This window comes from Dermacentor andersoni, chromosome 9 (assembly GCF_023375885.2).
Source record: "Dermacentor andersoni chromosome 9, qqDerAnde1_hic_scaffold, whole genome shotgun sequence".
Lineage (NCBI taxonomy): Eukaryota > Metazoa > Arthropoda > Arachnida > Ixodida > Ixodidae > Dermacentor > Dermacentor andersoni.
In genome coordinates, this window is record NC_092822.1 from 103,148,284 (window position 1) to 103,165,050 (window position 16,767).

Here is a 16,767-nt window from a genome sequence, read left to right on the forward strand (position 1 = left end):
TCACAGAAAAGGAGTGTCTAGCGATCATCTGGGCACTAAGCAAGTTTCGCCCATACCTTTACGGCCGTTCTTTCGCCGTTGTTAGTGGCCACCATGCCCTTTGTTGGCTTTCTTCCTTGAAAGACCCGTCTGGACGCTTGGGACGTTGGGCGCTTCGCTTGCAAGAGTACGACATCCGCGTCATGTACCGCTCCGGTCGCAAGCACTCCGACGCTGATGCGCTCTCTCGCTCCCCACTGACGCCTGATTTGGCGTCGTTGTCAGCTTCCTCGTCCACCCTGTCACCATTCACCATCACCGACATGCTCACAGAGCAGCGCAAGGACCCCTCCCTTGCAATGTTACTTGACTACCTTGCTGCTCCGTCTGATGTCCCTTCGACACGAGCACTGCGTCGCCAAGCAACCCACTTTTCAGTACGGGACAACATTCTATATCGCCGAAACTACATGCCCGACGGACGCAAATGGCTCCTCGCTATACCTCGTCATATGCGCTCTGACGTCTGCGCGTCTTTTCACGCTGACCCCCTAAGCGCTCATGCCGGCGTCCTCAAAACTTACACAAGGTTGCGTCAGCGCTATTATTGGAAAGGCATGTACAACTTTGTGCAAAAGTACATTCAGTCTTGCACTACATGCCAACAAGGCAAGACACCTACACGGCGTTTCACAGGACCGTTGCAGCCGCTACCATGCCCGTCTCGTCCGTTCGACCGCGTCGGCATCGACCTCTGCGGCCCGTTTCCATGCAGCGGGCGTGGAAATCGGTGGATTATTGTCGGCGTAGATCACCTTACTCGCTACGCTGAGACTGCAGCACTGCCAGCAGCGACCGCCCATGACGTTGGTTTTTTCATCCTTCACAATTTTGTTCTTCGCCACGGTGCTCCCCGAGAATTACTGAGTGATAGGAGCCGTGTCTTCCTGTCGGAGGGTATCCAAGCCTTCCTCGCTGAGTGCAGGATAATTCATCGCAAATCGACCGCGTACCATCCCCAAACCAACGGTCTGACCGAGCGCTTCAATCGCACACTTGGCAACATGTTGCGGATGTATATTTCATCCGACCACTCCATCTGGGACACCGTACTCCCCTTTGTTACGTTCGCGTACAACACCGCGACGCAAGCGACCACTGGCTTTTCCCCTTTTTCCTTGTGTATGGCCGTGAGCCTTCATGCCCTTTGGACACCATACTGCCGTACCAACCTGACGCTACAGAGTATACTCCGCTTTCCGAAGTCGCCAAATATGCTGAAGACTACCGTCAGCTGGCACGTGCGCTGACTAGTGAGACTCAAGAACGTCAAAAGACAAGACATGACCGTGCTCATCAACCACCGCACAACTTTCCTTCTGGTTCGCTTGTTTGGCTTTGGGTACCAGCCCACATTCCTGGCCTTTCTTCCAAACTCCTGGCGCGTTATCACGGTCCATACCGTATAATCGAGGCCACTTGACCGGTCAACTACATCGTCGAGCCGCTCACAGTGTCACCAGACCTGCGTCGTCATGGGCGAGAGACAGTACATGTCAACCGCCTGAATCCGTACTACGACCCACTCATCTCCGCGCCCTGAGTCGCCAGGATGGCTACGCTTCGCTCCCGGGGCATTGTAATGAAACAGACGCGCCCCTGTGTATGTGCCGTCTGAAGAGGAAGACGAAGGGCCGTGCCGTGGTCCCGAGCGACCCCCGTGCTTCGGGCAGCCCTTGCAGTGCCTTGATTGACCCAGCGTTCCACAACGTTGTGAACGAGAATAAACCTCATCGCATAGCAATCATGCCAAAACCACTTAGCGCATATATCGTTTCGTTTACGCGCGTATTCTATAAACTTCGCACTTCCTACATGACTGAAGTTAGTGTACACTGTCAAAGAGGCTTGAGCGTCGGATCACAATGATTCATTGCGCTCACTTGTGACAATAGTTAGTTTTTGCAGCACCATCATATTCTGGCACTATACGAAACCAAAAAAAAAATGCACAGGCAGAGTTTACTGCCAAACCAGAAAAAGTATGTCTCATTTTTTATGTAAAGAATATACAGCACCGTGAATCACAATGAATTTTCGAAATGTATCTTGCGACACAACCCCCGACGAAAGGCCAGGGGTTGTGTCACAAGATACATTTCGAAAATCAGCTGAGGTTCGCCACTTGCATACAGGGTGAAGTACGGCAATGCAGATCACAGCAAAAGACAGCAGGAATGCAACACAACCACCTATTTCTTGTATGCCGAATTAGTACCTTGTTGGGGCGGTGGTGTTACCTGACTAGGCGCTCATATTGTGATTATTATACTTATTTTTCATTCTTTCCTCTTCCTAATTTATCAAACAAAGCATTGAGACAGAACTTCAGCCAGTACTCTGATGTAAAGTACACTGTAAAATAATTTACACCCTTAAAAGTGAAAAAAGAGGTGTAAATGTGTCTATAACTCATACCATTAGGTTGTCGGTTATATAAATCACACCATAAGGGTGTGAGTTATAGACACAGTTACACCCTTTTTCACTTTTAAGGGTGTAAATTATTTCGCAGTATACTCAAGGGAATGAAAGATTTCTTCCCTATAGCTGCTACTTGTGTTTGGTCGGCTCTTATACTGTAATGCGGGTGCCACGTTTTTGCAGACGCCAAGGGAATGACGGAGGAGCCGACTTCAAAAGGTAACAAGTCCTAATGAAATTCTGCCTCATACGGCCAACAAACACATCTGGGAACGCAGTAGGCCATAATTATGAGGTGCAGTAGACGAGAATATATACCATTAACAGCATCAATTTGAGTTGTGATCACGCTGTCAGTCTTACAATTTTGAAATCACCGGCTCGCGTTAGTTAATCCCTGCGGGCTGTGAGACATTTTCAGTTTTTGACACCCCTACACGGCTTTAGCGAAGGCTGCCAAGGTCAGGCCCTTTGTGTGTTTCAGTACAACCCTTCGGCATTTTTCGTAATGTGGCCCTAGAAATTCCCGTGCATGCCGTTGCATCTAAGGCATTCCGAGTTCCTGCTAAAGCTTGTTTTAAATGCCAGATCAAATTGCTGAATTGGTCTGTGGAGGTAGGTGAATTAGTGAAATCGAGCTATCAGGACTTACTTTATCGGATACACATCATGCTCCACGTGTGGAATGAACGAGCAGCCCATTTGTTGTGTAGTAATGTAGCTCAAAGATTACAGAGGGACGTTAGTAGAGCAGTTTTAGCAAGCATTCATATCCCTCCGTGTAAGATTGAGCTACTCAGCCATTCTGCGACAGTTCGTTGCTCCTAGGTGACTCTATCAGAGGCTATGTGCATTAGCTAAAGCCGAACTAAAATTTGCATTCACCGAAAGGACATGCCAGCGGTGTTAAGAAGGTACACACGGATACTATATAGACAACCTAATGAGCTGTTCCCAAATGAACAATCCCTCCATTCTTCCGTTCTTTCCCCTAAAAATGAGCCTATGATGTGCGGTACTTCACTCTTCCACCTTTTCATCCACTCTCGTTCCGTGACACCAAGGTAATGTGTCGACCATAGTGTACAACAGTTACTACGACTTTCTTCTTTCACACATTCTACGTAGAGGCTGCTTATCGTAATACACAGGTACGAAGGAGATTACGGCGGGCGTAAATGGTATAGCAATCATGCCAAAACAACTTAGCGCATATATCGTTTCGTTTACGCGCGTATTCTATAAACGTCGCACTTCCTACATGACTGAAGTGTATGTACACTGTCAAAGAGGCTTGAGAGTCGTATCACAATGATTCAGTGCGCTCACATGTGACAAAAGTTAGTTTTCGCAGCACCATCATATTCTGGCACTACACGAAACCAAAAAAAAAAAAAATGCACAGGCAGAGTTTCCTGCCAAACCAGAAAAAGTATGTCTTATGTTTTACGTAACGAATATGCAGCACCGTGAATGTTGAGGTATGAGTTGTGTATAGATAATATAATTCGTGCAATGAATTTTGGGAAAGCTGAAACTGAAAAAGTTATAAAACATTTGCTTTGTTATGAAATTGAATTCCTCCTAAAATTTTAGCTTGTAAATGTAGCAATTTATCTTGAATTGGTATTTCAATTACTTGGCAGGTTAGGAACCACACTACTTTTCTATACTGTTTGGTATGTTTTTAGTGAATATATGATTACTAAGCACATCGAAAATTGTAGTAAGAGGGCTATCACTGTGACCTACTGCGAAGCTTGGCTTTCTTCCGACGTAAAGCCTGCGGCGCGATGATATGGCCACCAAGTTTGACAACTCGGTCAAGATCGCTAACACTTTCTCGCTTGCCCTGCGCTGTTCGGGGCCGTGCATGTGCTGGTTTCAGTTTCAGTTTATTATACCTTAAATACAATGAATTGGTAACATACAATATACAGACGAGGGTCCCAAAATCAAAGACTGCAACGGGACCTCTCAGAAGCAGTGTTTGTGCCGGCACGCACGCATAACGCCAGGCACACTTCCCCACAAAGCACGTCTGAGCTAAGATGGCGCACCTTTTCCGCTTGTGCTGTGTTTGTGCAGAGACTTAAAAGAAAAAGTCACCTGGGTCAAATAACACAATTCTAATTATTCAGCTGGATCGGTCAAACAGACAGACATAATTTATAGGATAAATTGCAGCGCACAATCGATAAATTACCAAACATTCACTGGTTTGGTTTTTTAACTGATTGCCTTGGGCAGATATTTGAGTTTGCGAATCTGACAAAATTACAATGTTCGTAAGGCAGATCCAGTTCGAATTCTCAGTATGACACCAGATTCGAAATATTAAATCCCAAACATTGCGAATACATACATGGGCAGTCCATTTACCTTAGTGCAAAAGGCCATTTTGTTCCACTATGGCGGTTTTGTAAACGCCATTTACAAAGTGCATTTTTAACGCGTTTCATGGCACGTACCTCAAAAACAGTGTCATCCACAGAATTCTTTTAATGCGGATACGCCTTGCAATCTAACCAGCTACAATTTGTAAAATAGAATGTGTGTCGTAAGGAATTATATAAAAACTTAATTACTGAATTCTGGCCCCCATTAGTCAATTATATCTCTCGATTTCTCGTGCAAATGAAGTCTGCCTCTTCGAGTATACCAATATTGTGCTATCTGTTACAAGCGATTTTTAGAAATCGCTTGTCTTTGTAATAAACACCTGGTGTATTCGCACCAACTAAATTGTTCTGTGTTTGTTTTTAAGAATCACATTTTATGTTTTGCAAACATTAGCGTGATGAACAAGCACTATTTCACTTTACGCAAACCAAAACCTGTTTTCAGGAGCTACGAGAGCAACCAAGACATCTAAGAAAACAGGTGAGCAGAAACGTTCATCGCATTTTTGGCCTTAAAAAGAAAAAGAAGTGCAATAGTACACTTGGCAAGCTTCAACTTAAGCTGGACAGCCGTATTTCTGTTAGCATGTCAGTGGAAGAGTGCCGCAGTCGGCCAAAGACTGAGGGTAAACGCGCGGAGAGAACAGCCATGAAGTCGTTGAGACATATAGGCAAAATTAACTCTCGCTGTTATGATTAACATTGCAGTTGAAGCCAACGAGTATTGAATTTATGTGTATTTACCCAAATGACAAGTGCCAGCTTGGAAAATATTACTATTTAAGGATGTGCCACGACATATATTACAGCGGTCAATGAAGCCTTTCGTCATGAATTGTTTTCGGCAGGGATAAGAATAACACTATTTTATGTGACGTTCGCTTAAAATTAGTGCGTGATAGTCATGAAGGTTTAGCGCTAGTTAGAAAAATTTCAAGCAGCTGGTATTAGGTGTGACCATCCTAGGTTTACATAAGTTCGTGTCATAACTGTTGAAAAAGCGCGTCAAACATTGGACACCTTGAATCTTCCTAAAGCCCCCCGCTCTATGTACTGCCTCACAAAAGTTAATGCATATTTGCTACACTATATTGACGAAGTTGTGTCATAATTTCTGAAAAAAGGATGTAAATTTGTGAATCGCCCAGTATTCATTTTTGGCCGACAGCGAGGTAAAAGCGACGTGTATAATACGAATAAGGGAAGGGTGGAACGAACTAGCATGTTCTGATTAGGTCAATTCCGTTGCAGTGATTTTGAGGAACACAAAGCGTGAGCATTAGTTCCTCGCTGAATGATCGCTTATACATGTCAACATGCGTTCTTAGAAAGCAAAAACAGTCTCAGATTTCGAAGTTGAAGCGTGAGCTGCGTATAACGGTGAACGCTAGCAGAAATCTTAACGATATATAGCCGAGAAATTATGCACGAACAGACGTTGCTTTTATTGAATCAGCAGATGTGCTTAGCGCCCTATGTGTCGCATCAGCAACCTTCCCATGCGTAGCCTTCACCGCTATAGTTCAAATATTTAATACGCTCATTGCCGACAAAACAGAATAGATAGCAGACTGCAACGTTTCACACACGTTCGGTACAAGGAGGTGAGACTGAAGGGGCTTTCACAAATACTGTGCGATAACTGAACGGTCACAAATGATTAGCCTACTGCGATTGCCACAGTTGCCTTGAGAGCCACCCTGTATATCATAAAAGTTTGTTTGAAATTAGCAATGATTCGCTGCTCATGAAATGAAGGCAATGAAGCAAGACATTCTACAGTCTCAGTTTTAATGAAGACATAAAAAAATACTCTATGTGAGATATGAACGAGGCAGCATTTTAACTGTGATTGGAATTGTTGGGTACATTTGATACTGTTGACCTGGATGTACGTTTTGTTGGATAAGCTAGAGAATTTTGAAATTTGCGTTGCGTTTCTTACTTAGCCGAAAGGCTATTTCTCGACTCGAGAAAAAAATGTGAAAATTGATAATTATGTCGGCTTGACTTGGTGTGGCGCGCAGTCTCTCAACAAGGTCACCCAGATTTAGCTTCTACGTGAATGACCCTTGGGAAAATGAACTCGAGCATGACTCAACATGGAGATGAGAAGGCACTGATGTTGCTACATGACAGAAAAAGGAGCAATTATGCGCACTCTGATACACGTAAAATACTGTAGCGATTTCACGAACACGAAATTGTTATCAGTAATACTTAGACAGAGCTGTTTTTACGCGTAGGCGTAGATCGGCGAGCTGTGAAATCGGCGAGCTTATGTTTGAACCCGCGAAGGAAGCGAGCACCGGAGGAGGAAGGCGCCTGGAGGTGGAGGAGAGAGTCGCCAGGCTCGCGCCCTTTCTCTTTTTGCTTGGACGCCGCAGTGCTCACCGTGCATCCACGCGGCACCTCTTCTTTGCATGTGTAGCAATGTGCGCTTGCCCTGTTATTTCACTGTTATTAAAGTTTGGACAACTGTTCAAAAAGCGTGCCAAACATTCGACACCGTGAGTCTTCCTAAAGCTGACGGCTCTAAATACTGGCTTGCAAAAGTTAATGCGTCTGCCACACAATCTTAACGAAGTTGTTTCATAATCTCCGAAAAAAGGAGCATGTTCGCGGCGTGCATACGTTTGCGCATGACTTGCGTTCACCAAGCGAAACATCACAGTAACATATTTTGAGTAACCGGTACAAGGAACTAAGGGCAACTATAGCTCTGAACTTGCAAAGTGGCAATTGCTGTAATTGGTGATGGAATGCACTTCTGCATGGTAACACTGTAAAGTATGTAGCAGCAGTATTGGACCGTGTGGTGTCTCAGCAGGTTGAAGCCGAGCAGGCATGCAAAATGTTGTGAACAGTAATTTTGCGGTTGTATGACCCAAGTGCTATGCGACTGCCCATCCGAAGTGTCTAATCAAAATATATTTTGTCATTCTTCGTTAGCGGGCCTTACTCGCGCTTCCTGCATTTCGCTACTGCTGCGAACATTCGTTTAAGGAACGAAGCGATTGCGCCTCCGTTGGCTACGGTTGCTCGGTTCAGCTACTTTAATGGAATCCCGTTCTCGCTGCCCTTGCGCGTGATTATGGTGCCCTTCTTGTTCAGTTAAATAACACTGGCAGACGAATATGTCCTTATCTCTCAATTCACGGTATTTCATCACTTAGCAATAGTTGTCGCAGAAGTACCTGGTATACCTGTGGCCGGCCACATCCATAATATTGCATCTTCTTGCTAGATTTAGGTCATTGTTATTAGTATGTCTAGTTTTCCCCCGGTTCTATCTGAGACTCTTTATTTTTTTAAGTTTTGCCTGAGCTTATTTCTTGATACAAACTGCGGCTGCATTCCGGGCTAAGAGAGCGGCGTGTCGTTCATTGTAGCGCGATGTTGGCGATGGCCCACGCCACGCAGACGACGTGCTCTCAGACGTGGGTGAGCCGATGCTGAAGAAAGTTTGCCAGCACACTAACTCACACGCATACTGTGTAGTGCACCGACATAAGTTCAGGCAGAGGCACGGCTTGCTCAGAGGAATGGTCTTTGTAACGCAAAGTGTCGCAATGATGATAACTAATCAATAATTAGTAACCTGCCTGTGTAGACTCGTGAAGTGTACGGCTTCTTGCAATGACGTTGCAAGTGCTCAAATTCTCATATCAATTTTGATCTGAAGAAGTTGCTCGTTCTTCGTATATAAATGATTCATTTTCATGAAAGAGCAAGCGTCAAATTAAATAACTGGTTGCCGCTTAAATCAGCTAACCCTGGATGTGCAAAGAGAAAGCTTGGTTTAGCCTGGTAAAGTCTTTGTTTCACTTGGTGAACCTTTGATTTAGCTGTAATTATTACACTTAGGTATACGATCATCATTAAGCCAGGTATGACGACTGTGCCTAGGTCGGTGGCCAGACATGACTGTGATTAGCCTTGTGTAGAGACGCTTCGTTCGACGGTGCGCGCCATTTGTGCCACAGAAAAAGCGCAAGTGCTAGACATGCAAAGAGACGCCGCGAACATGCGCAGCGTCGAAGTGCAAACGGACAGGGCGCAAACGCGGTCGCTATATTGATCTCGACGGTGCGACGCCTGTTGCATTCCGGACCCTCTCCAGTGAAGCTGCTCGCCGGGCGATATCCGTGGTGTGGTCAGACGCCGCTTGGCGACGACTGCTCAAAGCCTCCCGCACAACGCTCGGAGAAGATGGCAAGGCCTCGCTCTCATCCATGGCCGAGCTTGTACTGCTTAGGCGAGCGCGGCCCTCCTCTTAGCCCGGAGCGCGGCGAGTCACGTGGTTAGGCGGCGACGACCCAGCTGCGGAGAGTGCATGTGCCAAACCGGCGGTGTCGGCGGAGCTCGGCGCGGCGAGTCACGTGATGCGTTGCCAAGGCTACGGCGCAGCTGCGGTCAAATTGCTGGCGACAGCTAAACTCGGCTCGATGCGGTTAGTAAAACTAACTTTAAAAAATTGGAGGCATATCAAGGTTAAGCCCAGTGGATGCGAAGCATGTTAAGCAGCTGCCTCAGTGTGGATGGGGCTAAGTAACAGAGACGTGGTTTTAGGTTAATCATTCTTCGCGTTCTTCATCGGTTTCCGTAGCACGCTGCAGCCTTCGTTTTGCATTCCTATTATTAACGTCCTTAGCGTTTGGAGGCATGTTGACCGCATACACGCCCGGCGCAAAGACGCTGGCGCGGTTGCGGGCACAGAGACTGACGCGACGGCGGGCGCGCGCCGCTTCATCCCTCGCGTGACGTCACATATCACGTGATGCAGTGATGGTGGCGCCGCCGCCGCGTCGCGCGCGACGGCGCGAACCGAAGCGTGGAGGCCTCCGCCGGGCGACGTCCGACGGCGCGATATGAGGCCCCATCTGCAGCCGGTGTGACGTCATCACGTGATGTCATGTCACGTGACCCCACTTCAGGGTCAATGGTGGCCACCGCCGGGCGTCGCGCGAAGGCCTGAAACCTACGTTAATATGCTTCGCATAAAAGTTACAGCTATGTTCCACTTCGTGAATGCGGGTTACATGCAGTTTGCCTATGTTCTCCCCGAATATGCACACCAAGCGCTACGGCATCGAAGCACAAACAGAGAGGGCGCGAACGCTGTCGCCGACGCTACATTGATGTCGACGGTGCGACACCTGGGGACGTATTCTGTAAGAGTCCACCTTAGTAAACATGCTCATTTGATGATGATAGCAACTTTCATCATCAAATGAGCATGTTTACTAAGGTGGACTCTTACAGAATACGTCCCCAGGTGTCGCACCGTCGACATCAATGTATGCTCATTTCGTCTGCTTCTGACGTGCTCATTGGCTGTCTCAGCCTAGTCGATCAGATCTTCCACAGCAGATGAAATGGACATGTCCACTAGGTAGATTGTTACAGAATACCAGCCCTGATGTGCCACATGGAAAGCGCCATTGCTACACGTGCAAAGAAAAGACGCCGCGAATATTCACAGCGAGCACCGCGGCGTCGAAGCACGAACGGAGAGGGCGCAAACGCTGCGATTCTCTTCTCTACCCCCAGGCCTCTTTCTCCTCAGGTGCTCGCGTCCCTCGCGGTTTCAAACATAATCTCGCCGATTTCACAGACGGGCCATCTACGCTTACGCGGAAAAGCACTGCAGGACAGTCCGCCATTAAAATTTAAATAAAAAAATGTTTTTTCACTATATGTACACATAAGGTCTAAATGTATACGGAACAAAAGGTGTAGTTAAAAAATAATCAGCAAAAAGTGGTGCGATTGCATTAGGCCATGTTACATGTTCCCACGAACAGGCAAGAAATGAAGTTCTATAACTTGTACTGTGCGTCAAATGCTAGTTTAGAAGAACTTCTTGCTGGGCTAGTTGGTGCATTGCTTTGAAAAACCAAGTCGCACATTAAAAAAAGCTGCTCTTCCGTCTCCGTCGCCTTTTCATGTCGTTGTCTTTTTTTGAATGCGCAACTTCGTTCAAGGTGAAATGTTAAGCAGATTGAAACGAAGCGAGCAACTCTTTTACAGTAATAGACAAAACGCGGCTAATGATCATATTTTAAGAAATAAACTTACATTGTTCTAAAGAAAAACGAAGCTTAGTGTGTTTCCTCTAATTTATTCGAGGACTGTTGTATCAATAGCGCGAATTACCTGCTGTTCACAAAGGTTCTGGCGGGTCCCTGTGGTAAAGTTCCTTAAGAAGGAGAAACGTGGTAAGACGTCACTAAGCTAGGCGACGACTAAAACATTTGGTGGCAAGAAAAGAAGCTTCGCTGTTGAGAAAAACAATATGAAATTTTTTACGTTATGTGCTCGTGTTTAAAGCCTAAATAAGCGATTTGGATGGTTGTGGTGTGTTTTCCTGTAGTTTGCTAACCTGCAAAATAATGAAAGTACGGTAGTGAAAGAAATAGAACACGCAGCAAAAATAAACGTGCCCCATATATACCAGGTACATAAAGCATGTCTGATCATTGTCGTGAGCAGAATGAAAAATAAAAGCTATAAGTGAGAACAAAAGACTACTCATTTAGTTTGGGTTGTGATGATGTTTGCATACAGCGCACTTAAGTTTAGGAAACATTTCTAAACTAGAGCTCATTTTACAGAAGTGCTCTATAATTAAACAAATGCGTACTAGTCTCTCCCGCCAGGAACAAACACAACGACACAGCGGAAAACGATGACGACGACCGAAACAACAACAAAGGCAACGATAGCAAAGAAGAAGATGACAACAAAGGCAACGATAGCAAAGAAGAAGGTGACAACAAAGGCAACGATAGCAAAGAAGAAGATGACAACAAAGGCAACGATAGCAAAGAAGGTGACAACAAAGGCAACGATAGCAAAGAAGAAGGTGACAACAAAGGCAACGATAGCAAAGAAAAAGGTGACAACAAAGAAGACGACAACAAAGAAGACGACAACTAAGAAGACGACCACGACATCAAAGAGCACGGGTACAACGACAACAACGCGTAAGCATAGAGTGAATTTGCTTTACATTGACATTCGTGAAATTTTTAGCAACCACAGCCAATGGAAGAAAACTAAAGTGCTTCCGCCATTTTTTCTTCATCAGGATGAGTATCTGACGCACGATCCTATTAAGGGCCGTCTAAAAAATAGGGACACACGCAGGCACAAAAATTATTGGACGTTACTTAAAGGTTACACGAATCATACATGATGCCATTGCTCTATACATTTATAGGGCATGACGGATTCCTTAGCGATTTTGGGAGTTCAGAATAAAATGCAGAATTAAATACTGATTGAACATTCGTCAGCGATGTGCCAAATTTCGGGTATTTTGATATACTTTTCATGATCACGTTAACTGCGTCAGGATAGCTCTTGCTGAGTCGATAAGGACAAATGCCACCTTCTTGTGATTAGCTAAAATCGGGACCCTGAGTTCACCGCCATTCTTTTTTCACCCGTAGAAAAAAAAAAAACGTCGTAGCTACGGTGCTGTCGATAAAAATAATTTTATTTAATTTCTCATAGCACAATGCACATAATGTGCTTGTTCTATGAGAATAATGAAATAATAATGAAAGTGTGTGGTGGTACAAGGAAATTAAAATATGTAAGGAGAGAACTTTAACCAAGCACCAGAATGTCATAAATAAGTTGGAGGACGTATAAGCTTCGCCTTTAAGAGGAAGCTTTAGCGCGGGTGGTCCTATCTAAATACACGTAAAAGGAGAATTCGTTTTTCTCGGCAACCACTGCACCAAATTTGACGAGGTTTGTTGCATTTAAAAGAAAACTTAAATTGTAGTGACTGTTTGCTTCGAATTTTTCATTTAGATGGTCAATTTTTTATGAAAAATTGGCAAACATTGCAAATCTTCAGAAAACCAAACTATCAGGGTTACAACTCTAACTCAGAAACGAAAAATGATATCAGAATTCTGTAAATTGCATCTAATAGTACATTTAAAGCGGACAAAACTGACATGTTACACTTGAATCTAAAAAAAATAGAAATATGGAAATACAGCTTTTGCAGAGCCCTTGTACACAACTTAATGAATTCACGTAACATATAAAACGACTTATGAAATTTGTCCGCTTTGAATGATCTAGTGGATGCCGTTTACGGAACCGCAACATCTGTTCTTGATGCAAAGCTATTAATTTTCAAACTTCGTGCTTCTATAACTATCACACTTTCAAATATTTGAAAATCTTTTCAACAAAATTGAGGCCCTAAATCGAAATTCCGCTTACAACAGTCACAAGAATTTAATTTTATTTCTCAAATGCAACAAATTTCATTCAAATCGGTCCGGGGGTTATCTCCGCAAAATGTTCTTCCGTATTTCTTGTATCTGAATAGGCCGCGTCGCAGTTGGGCCCGAGCTAAAGCTTCCTCTTAAAGAGTGGAAAGCGATAGCATTCAAAGTTCCCTGACTGCATTTCATGCCTCCCGGCAACTGCATCTTACGTAACCGCAGTGTTTACCGGGAAACGCTGGCGGCGAACGCTACGCACGAAAGCAATTTTTCTGGTAGAAGCGTGGCCCCTTGCGTGGGCCGCTCTCGTGTTACTGTTTCGCACTTCTAATATTTCAGCCTTAGAACATTTAACATAAAAGGTATGTGCTGTCGGTGTCTCTCTTTACAAGACATTTCTTTATGGGCTAAACGAGAAGAGAGGGGTTTAACCGAGGGTCCCGATTTTTATTAGTCATATCATGAGAAGCCAACAAACACTGTCAGTGTTTGTTGGCGTCTCATTCTTTATGGGCTGTCATTCAAAAATTCCGGGGAACTTTGTGAAGAATGAAAGACAATGTGTGAGCAACTTTGGTGATAAAAGATTCGTTGGGTATGCGGGGATAGAAATTATTTTTGCCGAAACAACGGTCGACGCGGACGCCGACGCCAGATTTTCTTCGACATGGGGCCCTTGACGCTTTCGCGTTAATATAGGGCGCACATCTGTGCACCGTGCAGTATAAAGGGAACATGTGGATAATTACACAGAGTATTAATATTGTTACGTAGGAAGACGCAGACGAAAAGCTATATACAAGTATATTTACAAGGGAATACGCCGCACTTGGCCAAGAGGCAACAGCCCGCGCTAGCCTCTAATCGTCGTCGTCGACTTCTTACTGCTCGCCTCTTCGTCATTGTAAACACTGTTCTGTAGCAATGCCCCCGGCGGCAAAAGCGCTGTCCCGGAGCGACTAAAGGCCGGACTCGGAAGCAGTGTACAAGGCTTTGAGCCTACTGACGTGCACGACATCACTAGATGCCAGAGGAGGGGACGAGGTTCAACACACAGGAGCAATTTCGTAAGTAACAGGCGTCACCTGGCGCAGCACGCGGTAGGGCCCTGTGTATCGCGAAAGGAGCTTCTCTGAAAGTCCGACGTGACGAGAGGGCGACACAGGAGCACGAGCGCACCAGGCGAAAACTGCACGTCACGATGGCGGGCGTTGTACTGACACTGCTGAGTGGTTTGCGAGGCCGTCTGTCGAGCACGTGCAAGCTGGCGTGCATGGTCGGCGAGGGCGATGGCGTCGCGCGCATACTCGCCTGTTGAGATCGCAGCAGGAGGAAGTACCGTGTCAAGGGGCAAGGTCGGTTCGCGACCGTAGAGTAGATAAAATGGAGAAAATCCGGCGGTGTCATGCCGTGAAGAATTATAAGCAAATGTTACGTAAGGAAGGGCAATGTCCCAGTCGTGGTGGTTTTTGGAAACGTACTTGGACAGCATATCGGTAAGAGTACGGTTTAACCGCTCTGTCAGGCCATTGGTTTGAGGATGGTATGAGGTAGTCAGATTGTGTTGAGTGGAGCAGGAACGCACAATGTCCGCGATAACTTTCGAGAGGAAGTTACGACCACGGTCAGTAAGCAGCTGTCGCGGGGCGCCATGAAGTAAAATAATGTCACGCAAGAGAAAATCCGCGACGTCAGTGGCGCAACTGGTAGGGAGAGCCCGCGTGATAGCATATCGGGTGGCGTAATCAGTTGCTACGGCTACCCATTTGTTCCCAGAGGATGACGTGGGAAAGGGACCGAGGAGGTCTAATCCAACACAAAAGAACGGTTCCACAGGGACGGTGATCGGCTGGAGATGACCGGCAGGTAGCACCTGAGGTGTTTTCCGACGCTAGCAGGGATCACAGGCAGCAACATAGCGTCGGACGGAGCGAGCGAGACCTGGCCAATAGAAGTACGTGCGGGTTACCCCAAGATGTCCTGCAGTGGGTGCGTCATGCATCTCAAAGAGCACAGTCTGTCGTAGCTGTTTTGGCACGACAAGAAGAAGATCAGAGCCGCCAGGGAGGAAGTTCCTTCGGTACAGAATGTGGCCCTGAAGGACATATCGGCGAACGGATGCATCGGTAGGTGTAGAGCGCAGACGCTCGATAAGTGCTCGCAGCGATAGGTCTCGGTATTGCTCATCGGCGATGTTAGCGAAGGCAGACACAGAGAAAATGCCGTTGGCGGTACTACTATCGGCGTCGTCAAGCTCGTCTACCGGCTAGCGAGACAGGCAGTTAGCGTCCTTGTGTAGTCGGCCAGATTTGTAGGTGACAGTATACGAATATTCTTGGAGGCGTAAGGCCCAGCGACCAAGTCTTCCTGCAGGATCTTTCAGTGAGCATAACCAGCAAAGCGCGTGATGGTATGTGACACTGGAAAAGGGTTGGCCATATAAGTATGGGCGGAATAAGTATGGGCGGAACTTTGCAACCGCCCAAACTAGGCCCAGACACTCACACTCAGTGATGGAATAGTGGCGCTCCGAGGGTGAGTGGAGCCTGCTGGCGTAAGCGATAACACGGTCGTTGCCACGCTGGCGTTGGGCCAGTACTGCGCCAATTCCGTGACCGCTGGCACCAGTACGGACTTCGGTAGGTGCAGAAGGATCGAAATGGAGCAGAACGGGAGGCGTTGTGAGAAGGTCGATTAGATGCGAGAATGCAGAGGCCTCGTTATCGGCCCACTGTAAAGGGGCGTCTTTTTTCAAAAGCTCGGTTAGTGGTCGTGCTATGGCTGCGAAATTTTTTCACGAAACGGCGGAAGTACGAACAAAGGCCGATGAAGCTGCGCACATCCTTGACACACTTCGGAACAGGGAAGTGCGCAACAGCATGGATCTTGCCTGGGTCCGGTTGCACTCCGTTCGCGTCAAAGAGATGTCCAAGGACGGTAATCTGGCGACGGCCGAATTGACACTTCGATGCGTTGAGTTGCAGACCGGCTCGACGCAAAACGTCCAGGACTGCTGAGAGGCGCTCGAGGTGCGTAGCGAACGTTGGGGAGAATACGATAACGTCCGTGAAGAAGGGAGTCCATCATGCGTTCAAAAGTGGCAGGGGCGTTACATAGACCGAACGGCATCACTTTGAATTGATAAAGACCGTCGGGTGTTACAAAAGCAGTCTTCTCGCGGTCGAGATCGTGCACGGCAATCTGCTAGTAGCCGGAGCGAAGGTCAATAGAGGAGAAATAGCGAGCACCGTGGAGACAGTCAATGGCGTCATCAATCCGAGGTAGGGGATACACGTCCTTTTTGGTAACCCTGTTAAGGTGCCGATAATCCACGTAAAAGCGCCATGAGCCATCCTTCTTTTTTACCGGCACAATAGGTGACGCCCATGGACTACATGACGGTTCAATATTGTTCTTGGCAAGCATTTTGCGAACTTCTGCGTGAATAACTTGACGCTCAGCCGGTGACATCCGATACGGGCGGCGATGAATAGGATGGGCATCGCCGGTATTAATGCGAAGTTTAACAGCTGTAATTTGGGCCAAAGGACGATCGGTAAAGTAAAAGATATCGTGGTAGGAAAACAGAACGCGGTAGAGGTCACGAGCGTGCTCGGACGGCATGTCGGGCGCAATCATTTTCTGTA

The 16,767-nt window shown here is 46.4% G+C and overlaps 1 long non-coding RNA gene across 1 annotated transcript in view; it reads left to right on the forward strand.

Moving 5' to 3' along the window:
• The first annotated feature begins 2,644 nt into the window (after positions 1-2,644).
• Positions 2,645-16,767, forward strand: part of LOC140213243 (uncharacterized) — a 34,519-nt gene continuing 20,396 nt past the window's right edge. Inside the window, exons 1-3 of the long non-coding RNA XR_011890191.1 lie at positions 2,645-2,682; positions 5,311-5,346; positions 11,515-11,854. This is a non-coding gene — a long non-coding RNA (uncharacterized lncRNA). The remainder of the gene's footprint in view (positions 2,683-5,310; positions 5,347-11,514; positions 11,855-16,767) is intronic.